Source organism: Rhineura floridana, chromosome 2 (genome assembly GCF_030035675.1).
Source record: "Rhineura floridana isolate rRhiFlo1 chromosome 2, rRhiFlo1.hap2, whole genome shotgun sequence".
NCBI classification, from domain to species: domain Eukaryota; kingdom Metazoa; phylum Chordata; class Lepidosauria; order Squamata; family Rhineuridae; genus Rhineura; species Rhineura floridana.
The window spans coordinates 218,388,635-218,401,936 of record NC_084481.1 but is presented as its reverse complement, the minus strand read 5'-3'; the positions used below and the strand labels follow the sequence as shown (position 1 = coordinate 218,401,936).

At 43.4% G+C, this 13,302-nt stretch overlaps 1 protein-coding gene across 1 annotated transcript in view; it reads right to left on the bottom strand.

The window, feature by feature from the left end:
• The window catches only part of TNFAIP2 (TNF alpha induced protein 2), a 38,031-nt gene extending 25,348 nt beyond the window's left edge, over positions 1-12,683 (bottom strand). Inside the window, exon 1 of the mRNA XM_061612235.1 lies at positions 12,410-12,683. The gene's annotated coding sequence lies outside the window, so the exon portion shown is untranslated. The remainder of the gene's footprint in view (positions 1-12,409) is intronic.
• Positions 12,684-13,302: the final 619 nt, after the last annotated feature.

Genomic DNA, 13,302 nt, shown 5'->3' with positions numbered 1-13,302 from the left:
TCTGGAGGCATACTGGTTGGGAAAGGCTGAGCTAGACGATTCAAAGGAAAAACATTTTGTTTGCTCTAAAAGGTGCCCCAATTATTGATGATTTATATTAAAATGCCAGTTCTTGAACCCAAGCACTTACACAAACTGCAAGTGTAAACAACTATTTTACAGGAGGTATTTCCTCCTGTATGAGAGAACAAGAGTCTCTTCTAGAATGATGGCTGTCACAACACAAGTGTGCATCACCTAAAACTATGGGTGCAAGGATGCAGTGATTTGTCACAATTTGTTTCCCTTCCACTACAGTTCAGTTTCTACTAAAACCTACACTATTTGCCTTGCTATCCGCTATGGCCAAAGCATACGTAATTAATTAATTCAGTGGAAGGGAAATGTCAAAGCAGATGATTTAGAACCAACCCAAGGACTATTGCAAAGACAGCTGGAGAAGGCAGGTAAAAAGGGTTGTCTTTTGCAGACTAAAAACTGTTACCAGTTCTTAAACATTTTTGCTCCGTTTCGATGCAAGCTATTTTTACTGATGTTGACATTGCTTAGTTGCTTTTTGTTACTATTGAACTGAAATGTCTACCATGAACTGATTTGCCATGAAGCAGTATAAAAAATAAATGAAGTATTTATACCTATAGCATGTACTGGCTTGTTAGCTTTCCAGCCAATTCCTGTGTTTAACAAAACACCTAACACAGCTGACGAAGCGTCAAGGCCCCAGCTGACAAAGCGTCAAGGCGAGTTAAGCAGCAGAGCGAAAAGAGGGTAAGTAGCTCCCATTTATTCCATCATTTAATTGAAGTAAAACAGCTCAGAGCAATAAGTAATAAGGGCAGCCCAAGGTCACCCTGAGCTAGGAGCCAAATCCTGAAAGAACCTATATCTTAGGAGACAGATCCTAGTAGAAGGAAGCCTATAGAAAGCTAGTTTTCAACACCACTCTAGCAGGAAAGCTTCGGGGGACACTGTAAACAAGGCTAAATTCCAGTCGGAGAGAAGGGGGAAAAGGAAACTCCACCGATACATACAGGGAGAGAGTCAGCTCAGTCCTTGCTAAAAAGGGCAGCTTCAGCCTTCCTGAAACACAACCACAAGCTCTGTTTCCCTAGGTTAAAGAAAGGTCAGGCTGTTCTAGGTGGGAAAACAACAAACAAAAAAGACTTGCCTGGAAGTCGCAGCCCCTTGCTTAGATTAAAAGCAGCCAAAAGCTTAAACAGCCCCGCTGTGTCAGGTGTCGGGTGGAAGGGTTTGGATTTGTTAGGCACTGGGGAACATTTTGGGACAAGCCGGGCCTGTACAAAAGGGACGGGCTCCACTTGAACCAGAATGGAACCAGACTGCTGGCACTTAAAATTAAAAAGGTAGCAGAGCAGCTTTTAAACTGACTGAGGGGGGGAAACCCGACAGGAGCTGAGAAAGGTCCGGTTCGGAATAAACCTCCCCCCTGGGATAAAAACCAAAGAAATGATGAAACTTTAAAAGGGGTAGGCCTAGAAGTAGGCATTGTGAGAGCAGGGGCACAGGATATAAATTCAGAAGAGCAAAATTACCACAGGCCAAACCACAAGTGCCAAAGACACTTGAAGAGAGACACTGCTTACAAGTGCCTGTACGCCAATGCTAGGAGCCTCCGAACCAAGATGGGAGAACTGGAGTGCTTGGTCTTAGAGGAGAGCATTGATATAGTGAGCATAATGGAGACCTGGTGGAATGGAGAAAACCAGTGGGATACAGTTATCCCTGGATATAAACTATATCGGAAGGACAGGGAAGGACGTATTGGTGGCGGAGTCGCTCTATACGTGAAAGAAGGCATTGAATCCAGCAAGCTCGAAACCCCAAAAGAGGCAGACTCCTCCACAGAATCGTTGTGGGTGGTGATACCGTGCCCCAGGAGGGACTTAATACTGGGAACGATCTATCGTCCCCCTGATCAAAATGCTCAGGGAGACCTTGAGATGAGATATGAAATTGAGGAAGCATCCAAACTAGGAAATGTGGTAGTAATGGGTGACTTCAACTACCCGGACATAGACTGGCTGCATATGTGTTCCAATCATGACAAAGAAGCAAAGTTTCTAGATATTCTAAATGACTATGCCCTAGACCAGTTGGTCATGGAACCGACCAGAGGGACGGCAACCCTGGACTTAATCCTCAGTGGGGACCGGGACCTGGTGCGAGATGTAAGTGTTGTTGAACCGATTGGGAGCAGTGACCACAGTGCTATTAAATTAAACATACATGTAAATGGCCAATTGCCAAGAAAATCCAACACGGTCACATTTGACTTCAAAAGAGGAAACTTCACAAAAATGAGGGGATTGGTAAAAAGAAAGCTGAAAAACAAAGTCCAGAGGGTCACATCACTCCAAAATGCTTGGAAGTTGTTTAAAAACACTATATTAGAAGCTCAACTGGAGTGCATACCGCAGATCAGAAAAGGTACCGCCGGGGCCAAGAAGATGCCAGCATGGTTAACCAGCAAAGTCAAGGAAGCTCTTAGAGGCAAAAAGTCTTCCTTCAAAAAATGGAAGTCTTGTCCGAATGAAGAAAATAAAAAAGAACACAAACTCTGGCAAAAGAAATGCATGAAGACAATAAGGGATGCTAAAAAAGAATTTGAGGAGCACATTGCTAAGAACATAAAAACCAACAACAAAAAATTCTATAAATACATTCAAAGCAGGAGACCATCTAGGGAGACAATTGGACCCTTGGTTGATAAGGGAGTCCAAGGTGTACTAAAGAACGATAAGGAGGTTGCAGAGAAGCTAAATGAATTCTTTGCATCTGTCTTCACAGTGGAAGATATAGGGCAGATCCCTGAACCTTAACTAACATTTGCAGGAAGGGATTCTGAGGAACTGAGACAAATAACAAGTAACGAGAGAGGAAGTTCTAAGCTTAATGGACAATATAAAAACTGACAAATCACCGGGCCCGGATGGCATCCACCCGAGAGTTCTCAAAGAACTCAAAGGTGAAATTGCTGATCTGCTAACTAAAATATGTAACTTGTCCCTTGGGTCCTCCTCCATGCCTGAGGACTGGAAAGTGGCAAATGTAACGCCAATATTCAAAAAAGGATCCAGAGGGGATCCCGGAAATTACAGGCCAGTTAGCTTAACTTCTGTCCCTGGAAAACTGGTAGAAAGTATTATTAAAGCTAGATTAACTAAGCACATAGAAGAACAAGCCTTGCTGAAGCAGAGCCAGCATGGCTTCTGCAAGGGAAAGTCCTGTCTCAGTAACCTATTAGAATTCTTTGAGATTGTCAGCAAGCATATAGATAGAGGTGATCCAGTGGACATAGTGTACTTAGACTTTCAAAAAGCGTTTGACAAGGTACCTCACCAAAGGCTTCTGGGGAAGCTTAGCAGTCATGGAATAAGAGGAGAGGTCCTCTTGTGGATAAGGAATTGGTTAAGAAGCAGAAAGCAGAGAGTAGGAATAAACGGACAGTTCTCCGAATGGACGGCTGTAGAAAGTGGAGTCCCTCAAGGATCGGTACTGGGACCTGTACTTTTCAACTTGTTCATTAATGACCTAGAATTAGGAGTGAGCAGTGAAGTGGCCAAGTTTGCTGATGACACTAAATTGTTCAGGGTTGTTAAAACAAAAAGGGATTGCGAAGAGCTCCAAAAAGACCTCTCCAAACTGAGTGAATGGGCGGAAAAATGGCAAATGCAATTCAATATAAACAAGTGTAAAATTATGCATATTGGAGCAAAAAATCTGAATTTCACATATACGCTCATGGGGTCTGAACTGGCGGTGACCGACCAGGAGAGAGACCTCGGGGTTGTAGTGGACAGCACGATGAAAATGTCGACCCAGTGTGCGGCAGCTGTGAAAAAGGCAAATTCCATGCTAGCAATAATTAGGAAAGGTATTGAAAATAAAACAGCCGATATCATAATGCCATTGTATAAATCTATGGTGCGGCCGCATTTGGAATACTGTGTACAGTTCTGGTCGCCTCATCTCAAAAAGGATATTATAGAGTTGGAAAAGGTTCAGAAGAGGGCAACCAGAATGATCAAGGGGATGGAGCGACTCTCTTACGAGGAAAGGTTGCAGCATTTGGGGCTTTTTAGTTTAGAGAAAAGGCGGGTCAGAGGAGACATGATACAAGTGTATAAAATTATGCATGGCATTGAGAAAGTGGATAGACAAAAGTTCTTCTCCCTCTCTCATAATACTAGAACTCGTGGACATTCAAAGAAGCTGAATGTTGGAAGATTCAGGACAGACAAAAGGAAGTACTTCTTTACTCAGCGCATAGTTAAACTATGGAATTTGCTCCCACAAGATGCAGTAATGGCCACCAGCTTGGATGGCTTTAAAAGAAGATTAGACAAATTCATGGAGGACAGGGCTATCAATGGCTACTAGCCATGATGGCTGTGCTCTGCCACCCTAGTCAGAGGCAGCATGCTTCTGAAAACCAGTTGCCGGAAGCCTCAGGAGGGGAGAGTGTTCTTGCACTCGGGTCCTGCTTGCGGGCTTCCCCCAGGCACCTGGTTGGCCACTGTGAGAACAGGATGCTGGACTAGATGGGCCACTGGCCTGATCCAGCAGGCTCTTCTTATGTTCTTATGTTCTTAATTGACATTAGAGCTGTCAGCACACTAGCCGCCTACAGCAAAGTGTTTCCTTTGGCCACATCTGGAGGGGGAATGGGTTGATCTGCCCGTCTGCTGCAAAATCTCTGTGAAGCTGAATTTTTTTTAAAAAAAACAACACACACCTGAGCTGATCCCACCAGGTTTTACAGTAAAAAGGAGCGACGTTTGACTAGTGTCATGTGCCCCTATTTTCCAAAAAGAGAGGTGGAGACACACTGGAACCGGCAGAACAGTGAGTGCATCTCTACCCTAGTTTAAACAATTTGTAGCACAGTAAAGGGATGAGTGGACACAGTGTCATTTACAAAGTCTGTGCACTTCATTTATCTGAGCAACGGTGTGAGAAGGCATTCAACAGGCTGATTTGGTTGACCATTGCTCGTGTTTCTTCAAACGAAGGGATTGAACCTGGGATCTTCTGCATGCAAGATCCACCACTGAGCTATGGTCCTTTCCCATGGACATGGATGGTGCTTCTCAAACAATAACAGTGTAAATAAATTCGTGGAAAGCATAACCTTTAAAGCCCTACACGGTTTCGGTCCACTTTATCTACTGGAACGCCTCCAGCATCACCAAATAGGCCGCCTGACGAGATCAGCCTCACAAGACCTTCTCTCGGTCCCACCAGTTAGAACAGCTAGGCTGGTGCAGACCAGAGAGAGGGCATTCTCGATTGTGGCTCCCACCCTCTGGAACTCTCTGCCATATGATCTTCGGCATACCCCCTCCCTGGTAGGTTTCTGCCAAAGATTGAAAACTTGGCTGTTTCAGCGGGCATATAGAACTCCTGGGTAATTTTAGTTTTATAGTGTACAGATGTGGGTGGGTGGATAATTAAAGATTGATGTTATAACTGTATTTATATGTGTATTTAATTTTATGTACGCTGCCTAGAGTGGCCGTTCATTCGGCCAGATAGGTGGCCTAAAAATAAAATTTTGTTATTATTATTATTAAGGTAACCTTCACAGAAAATGTGTTGTGTTGCTAGAGGCTGTCACCGGGATCCCTACGGTGAATATAAATTTAACTGCTTGCCTCTAGCCCACAACAGATACACAGTAGAAAGTGTATGTTTGTGGTTTTTTCTCTCTCCTCACCTAGGATGGCCACTTACTCCTAGGAAACACATCGCCAAGGAAGAGTACAAAAAAGGACTGAGATCTGCAAAAATAAATAAATGCATGTGCTAATTTATATGTGCCAGTGTAGATTTAGAAATAATTGGTATAATGTAAATAGAAATTCATCTCCCCGTTGAGGGGAACAAGGTGACCAGGTGACCTGGGTGCCTGTTCAATTTGCTGCCCAGGTACGGATGAGTAACTTCAAGGCTCTCCCTGTTTAAGATTCTTTATCTTTAAACTGGACTTGGACCACACAGCCCTTCAGGCAGAGGACTCTTTCAAACTGAGGATGGTAGAGTAATTCCTAACGCTGCCCTCTCCTCTCTTCTGAGTTTTCTGTGCAAAATATTATTGGGTGAAATGCAACGGCATCAGTCTGCCAGTTGAATGGACATGGATTTCACCCAATAATGGGTGAAATGGAGTGAATTTCTCCTTCCCTGTGTCCCATGCCATCCAAAAATCTACTCTGGGGTTTGGGGGACCAACTGGAGCAAACAGAGGGGTGTGGGAAGCTGCCGGGGGGGGGAGGAGAAGAAGGGAAAGTCCCATTGCACAAGGAGAAGTCTACTTGTGCAATATTGGATGTTGCCCATAATTTTTCTGCCCATTCCACAGAAAAATCACAGTGAGCACAAGCTGATTTCACCAGTCCCAATTGGTCATTGACCAGAGATAATGTTTACTCTTTTGAGCTTTTCCAGTAAGGTGGAGAAAGTGTTCAGCTGCATGAAGCGAAAGAATGATTCAGGGACATGTGAGTGACATCGGAACTGTCATATGGTACAGTTTATGTAATAACACTTTAAAAAAACACTTTTGTTTATTTTAGTGGTGACAGGGAAGCTTGACAGGCTCTCAAGGGAGGGATACATTTTTAATGTGGCACTAATCACATCTCAAGAACAATGGCTCTATAATTTTCCAAGTTTATGTTGCCAAAGAAGGATGGGGAAAAGGATGTAGTGATTTCTTTGTCAAACTGCTTTCCAGAATTCCCATTTTAAAAAAGGTTAATGTGCTATTTAGTTTAACTTGATGTTTATATGAAAGGATTATGCACAGGTCCTTTTAAAGCAGGCTGACTTGGTTTCAAAACTTTAGATCAAGGAAACTTAAACCAGCAATTTAGTTTAAAAAAAAAGGGGGGGGGAAGCTGATTTGAATCATGATTAAAATCAAGTTTCCCAAAGGCACATCTTCTGTGTCCTAAATAATTATGCATGCTAGCCATGTTTATGTGCAACTAAAGACAGCATCTGAGGATTGTGCACAGATCCTTTTAAACCAGGGTGAGTCAGTTTAAAAACTTTAAATCAAGGCAATCATTCCCCTATGAGGAAAGGCTACAGCATTTGGGGCTTTTTAATTGAGATAAAGGGCAAGTAAGAGGTGACATGATAGAAGCGTATAAATTTATGCATGGTGTGGAGAAAGTGGATACAGAAATTTTTTCCTCCCTCTCTAATAACATTAGAACTTCTGGACATCCAGTGAAGATGAACATTGGAAGATTCACAACAGACAAAAGAAAGTACTTATGAAATTTGCTCCCACAGGAGGTAGTGATGACCACCATATTGGATAGCTTTAAAAGAGGCTTAGACAAATATATGGAGGATAAGGTTATCAGTGGCTTCTAGCTATGATGGCTATGCTCTGCTTCTGTGGCTGGAGGTAGCATGCTTCTGAATATCAGTTGCTGGAAACCATAGGAGGGGAGTGCGCTCTTGCGCTCAGGTCCTGCTTGTGGGCTCCCCATAGGCATCTGGTTGGGCACTGTGAGAACTGAATAGGTGGGCCATTGGCCTGATCCAACAAGCTCTTCCTATGTTCGTAATTCAAATCATTTTTTTAAAAAAAATAAATTTTGAAAAAGGGGAGGGGGAAGCGGATTAAAATAAAGTTTCCCAATGAGATTTCATATATTTCCTAACTAATGGTATATGCTAAGCATGTTCATATACAACTCAATATAGTGTATCTTTCATACTCTTTCCAATGCTGCTCCTTTCCGATTCATTTCTTTTTCCTTTTCCTGCAGCTTACCTACTTCAATCCTACCATCACTCCCATTCCAAAAATGATGCTCTTGCAATCCAATCTGGATAAGAGACAACGTACCTGATTATATTGAACTTTTCAAAAGCAAAGGCTTACAGTTAGCTGGTGCCATTTATTTTCATAAGTTGGAAAGGAAATGCCTTCAGTTTTATTTACAGATTGCAGATGTAAGATAATGAAGGCTGCAATCCTGTCCACAGGATCTTGACAATAAGATCTGTTGAACTCAACGAGTCTTGCTTCTGAGTATGTAATATGTCTACAACTGCACTGTACAGAGCATAAAAACAGCAATATACAAATCACCCAGTTGGATACCATGAATCACAGGAGGGCATGTACTCTAACTTCCTGCTCAATAAAGGAATCTTGCAACTACAGAATGGTCATCCAGCCTCTGCTTTACCTCAAAAATATTTTTCCATTTGATTATGTAGAAAAGCAGCCTTTAACTCAATGTGTTTGATAGAAGGCAAATGATTCAGTGTTTAGAGATTTAATTTTAACCAGGCTATTTTGAAAAAAAGGGGGGAAATGATGATTTTAAGCCATTTCAACAAATTAAAATTTAAAGATCTAATTTAAAATTAAAAAGCCAACTTAAAATGTAAAAAATCTGAGATTTTTTAAAGATCCATTTTTATCTATTGAGTTTTGAAGTTTAAAAAGTTCACTGCTTCTATCATACACCATGCAAAAATGAAAAAAACACCTTCAAGAAAATTTAAAAACACACAACACCAAACCAAAAGTATTACAAGGGCACAATTAAGGCTAGCTCTGGAATGCTGCTGCCAGTTAGTGTAGCAGACAATACTGACTTAGATGGACCAATGATCTGACTTAGTCTAAGGCAAGTTTCTATGATCCTAACATCCTGGCCTTAACCTTAAGCACTTTTATATATCTCTCCAATTGCAATTAAATCGGACTGTGTTCCTGTGATGTTTTCAATAAAGCCAGATAAATGGGATTTGAAATATCCGTGGCTAAGGAAGATGGTGTCTAAAGCAGAGAAGCTGTGAAATGTACATCACACCTGTGATTATGATGTAACAGTGGACAGAAAGTAATGTTACATTGATCCCCCCCTTAAGGGAAATCATCCATTATACGTAAAACAAAATGTCCTTTTATGATTTACAAATAAAGCAAAAAGGTACTAATTATATTAAGAAGTCAGAAAAACAAAACAGCTGCTTCAAGGTTTTGTAAACACCTAAAAAGTTCACAATCCTCTCAAGAAGCCTTAAACTGTGTGTGTTCTGTGATTTATCATACTTGCTGAAGCACAGCGCACTTTTCTCCATCCTACTCTCATGTAGCTCTTGCTGCTCTGATTTTTGCAGGTTGTTACGGATGTAGAAGAATGCTTCTTGGGGATAGATAGGACTTGATGACATGTGGATCTTTTCCTAGTTTTATAATTCTATGAAAACTGCCCTTTTAGTGGATGTCGAATGTCTACAGCAGGGGTGGGCAGATCTTGAGGGATCTTCTTCATTTTTACTGGAACTCCAAGGTCTACCAATTGGACCCAGGTGCAAAATAGCGGCTCTGGTGGGGTGGGGGCATATGCTAAGAACTAAAGAACGAAGTGCCTCTGGGCACATGTTCAGCCCAGGAATTTGTGATCAGTACCAGAACCAAGTCTGCAAAGCCATCTACATGGAAATCCTTTTCTGTTCTTTTTCAGCAATCCAGTTTTTGGGGTGGGAGTGGGAGCTTTTTAGTTGTAGCAATGGTTAGACAACTGTGAGTCAGAAACCCTTGCTGATTTCCTGCAAATCACCCCGAGATCTAGCAGCAGAGCCTAATCTGCTTCGTGCCCACCTCTAATCTACAGGAATTGCTCCTAGATGCACATGTCACACAGATCTCTACCAGGCTGCACTCCTATGCACAATGGTTGTTACGTCTGAATAAACATTCATAGATTGTCCTGTTAAGAACATAAGAAGTGTCCTGCTGGATTAGACCAAAGACCTACATAGTCCAGTATTCTTTCTGTTCTCACAGTGGTCAACCGCAAGCAAGACCTGAGGGCAACAGCACTCTCTCCACTCATGATTCTCAGAGCAATTTAGTCTTGAAATAAATGCATAACAACTAGGTTTTGCCTTTTAGGACCAGACAAGGCACTCTGTTATGTCTGAATCTTGGATGATATTGTTAGACCAGTAAATCCTATGAACAGTCTCTTTTTTTGAATGCTTTGCATTTATTTTGACAATATATATCTACAAGGCATCAGAGGCTCCTGAGATCTGGGAGAAATTGGGCATTCCACTCTCTTCTCCTGAAGGCTAACTGGGCAAAAAGTGTCCATTTGTGCAACTTGTTCTTTCTAAGATGATTTTTTCCTTCTCAGCAATTGCATAACAACTGCTCCAAGGCTTTTAATCAATGGATGTTGCCTCCTGGGTTTGTTTGGGAGTGCAAAGACAGATTATAGTTTTAAAGCCCGTGGAACAGCAGAAACCCCCTAACTGTTGAGTCACTTTCCCGACAAGCTTCCTATTCACAGTTCCAGGATTTAGAACAGTTAAGTGGTTCCAAATACAAATGCTTCCAAGTACAAAGGCTAAGATCCAAAAACACAACCACTGGTTTTCATTTTCCACAACATTTGTTCAAAGGTCTCATTAAGATTTTGGTCCAGTAACAGCACTTGGCATTCTTACTAATAATTCCTACTCCACATATTGGCATACATGTTGCTTTGCAACAGACTGGCATGGGACTTGACGCAGCCCTCTCAACACAAATGCCAAATCTGCATTGGCCAGAATGCCCACTAGCATCGCTACATTGACCAACTCATGTGAGGCTTAAATAGCTTCTTGCTTACATTAAATAAACGCAAACACAGAACACTGCAGTCTTGGGAAGAAGCTACAATGAACTCAGTGAGACTTACTTGTGTGTCAACATGCATGGGATCATTGAGACTATTAAATTCACATTCAGTTTAAGAACCTAATAATTTCTCTTCTGCATTCAGCGTTGCAGTCATATCATCCACACATGGCACACACACACAAAAAACATACAAGAGCCGCAAATGTGCTTGTTAGCATCATGTGGGAAAAGGTGTCGGATATTAAAGGAAAACAGTGTTAAAAGTAAAGCACATTTAAAACACATTATTAAGAATCCTGGGAACTGTAGTTTACCCCTTACAGAGTTACAAGTCCCAGCATTACAACTGTTTACCCTTAGTAAACTACAGTTCCCAGGATTCTTTTTTGGGGGGGCGCCATGTGCTTTAAATGTATGGTGTGTATATATAGTCAACGACTCTAAGGGTGGTATTCAGTGTTATCCCTATTCTCGAGACCCACTGAAGTTAATAGGCGTGACTAACTCAGGTTCATTAATTTCAATGAATCTACTAAAAGCAGGCCTTAGTTGAATACAACCCTAAGTTTCACCCATGAAAACATCAATATGACCTTGCCTATACTATGCAATTTTGAGTTGAGCAGGAATTCCAATTTAGATCTCCCAGGTCTAACCCTGACACACGATTCACTGCGGGTTGCATTCAATTAACTTTTACTTAGAGGAGACCCACTGAAATCAAAGGGCCTATGTTGGTTATGGTTCTTAATTTCAATGGTTCTACTCTGAGTAGAAGTTAGTTGAACACAACCCTGGATGCCACACTGTATGTTTCATGAGATGCAACATCATTTGGGTTTTTCAGTGAAGTAATTAGATCAAGGATGAAATCTGTGCCCCCCACCCCCGTTGCTGGACTACATCTCCCATTATTCCTGACCATTGGCCATGCTGGTTGGAGCTAATCGGAGTTGGAATCCAAAAACACCTGGAGGACACAGGTTCTCTATCCCTGAATAAGACTGTTGGCTGATTCATGCATGCAAAACAGCATCAAGTGCACTGCTGACCTGCATGTATGAATGAGCCATCGCTGCCTAAGGCTGCAACCCTAACCACATTTACCTGGGATTAGTGGTTAGTGTTGGACTACGACCTGGGAAACCAGGGTTCGAATCTCCATACAGCCATGAAGCTCAATGGGTGACCTACTGCCTCTCAGCCCCAGAGGGAGGCAATGGTAAACCACCTCTGAATACCGCTTACCAAGAAACCCCTATTCACAAGGACGCCATAAGTCGGGATCGACTTGAAGGCAGCCCAAGTCCTACTGAATTTAATAGGACTTACTGCTGAGTAGACATGGTTAGGATTGTCCTGTAAAGCATCCCAGACAGAACTTCCCAAACCCAACGCTGCCCAGGTTAGTTATTTTGCACACTGTTCCAACTCTCAAGCAATACACACACAGACACAACATCTGAACACCAGCCATCCCACCTTTCCTCTTCCAAGAGCACCCGAGACACATTTTGGATGCGCCTGTAGAGGAAGAAGTCCCGGGACTAAACTGACACGCACAACCGACTGCTCTGGTTGCATCCTAAAGTTGATTCACGGAGGTTAAAGCCTCCCATTGGGAGTGTATGGATTCAGCCGGAGGGAACGCGCGAGTTCTGGGCGGCCACCCGAACTCGCTTCTCTCGCTCGGAGAGTTTTGCGGTTGCACAAGCCCACCTGGAGCGCTCTGTTGGCCGAAGGCTTCCGGGCTCCCAGCAGAAGGGGCTCCAAGCGGAGAGCAGAGGGGGCGGATCGGGCAGACGCGAGCTCAAGCAGATCAGGGACACGGATGGAGCGAAGGACGCGGCGCTGGGGTTGGTGAGCCTGAAAAGGCAGGCAGAAATTACAGGGGCTGGTTGCCTTTGGATCGGGGCTGACGGGCTGGCTCTTCCCCCGCTCACTCGCTCGCTTCTCGTCTCCTCCGAAGCGCGGTTTCTAATTTCTGGAGAAGACGCGCTCAGGACTATATAGCAAGGAGGAGGGGAAGAGACGCGCCCACCCTCCTGCCCCCACGTGACCACGTGTGGAATCGACGCCTCAGCAGGAGACAGTTGAGCGAAGAGACGCGCAGGGAAATTCCGGAAGGCGGAATTTCCCAGTGTCAAGGCAGAGGAAGAGCTCCGGGATGGGAGATAGCCGCGGGGGGCGGGTGATGCTACGAGGTGGGCCAGAGGAGCTCTAAGCGCCCCAGTCCCCCTCAGTGGCGGCAACGACCCGGGAAAGTCACCACTGGAGGTCCGTCCCAAATGATTGGTCTATGGGTGTGACGCCACGGAAGGTTTTTGAAAGCTGATTGGTTGGTAGAGCCCGGGTCATTCAGAATGACACAGCGGTAACAACCAAAATTTTAAAAAATTACATTTAAATGAAAAATAATTTACATTAATCCCCCCCCCGAAAAAGATGCAGTTCTACACAGCATAAAGGGTGGGGTTAAAAACCCTCCCTTCATCTATCCCCCCACACCATGGTACATAGTGGACAGTGAGACCTCACCTGCCAGCCCTGCCCTCAACCATCAACCACACCTGGCATCCAGGTGTTCACTGCGACATCTGAAAAGGGGAACC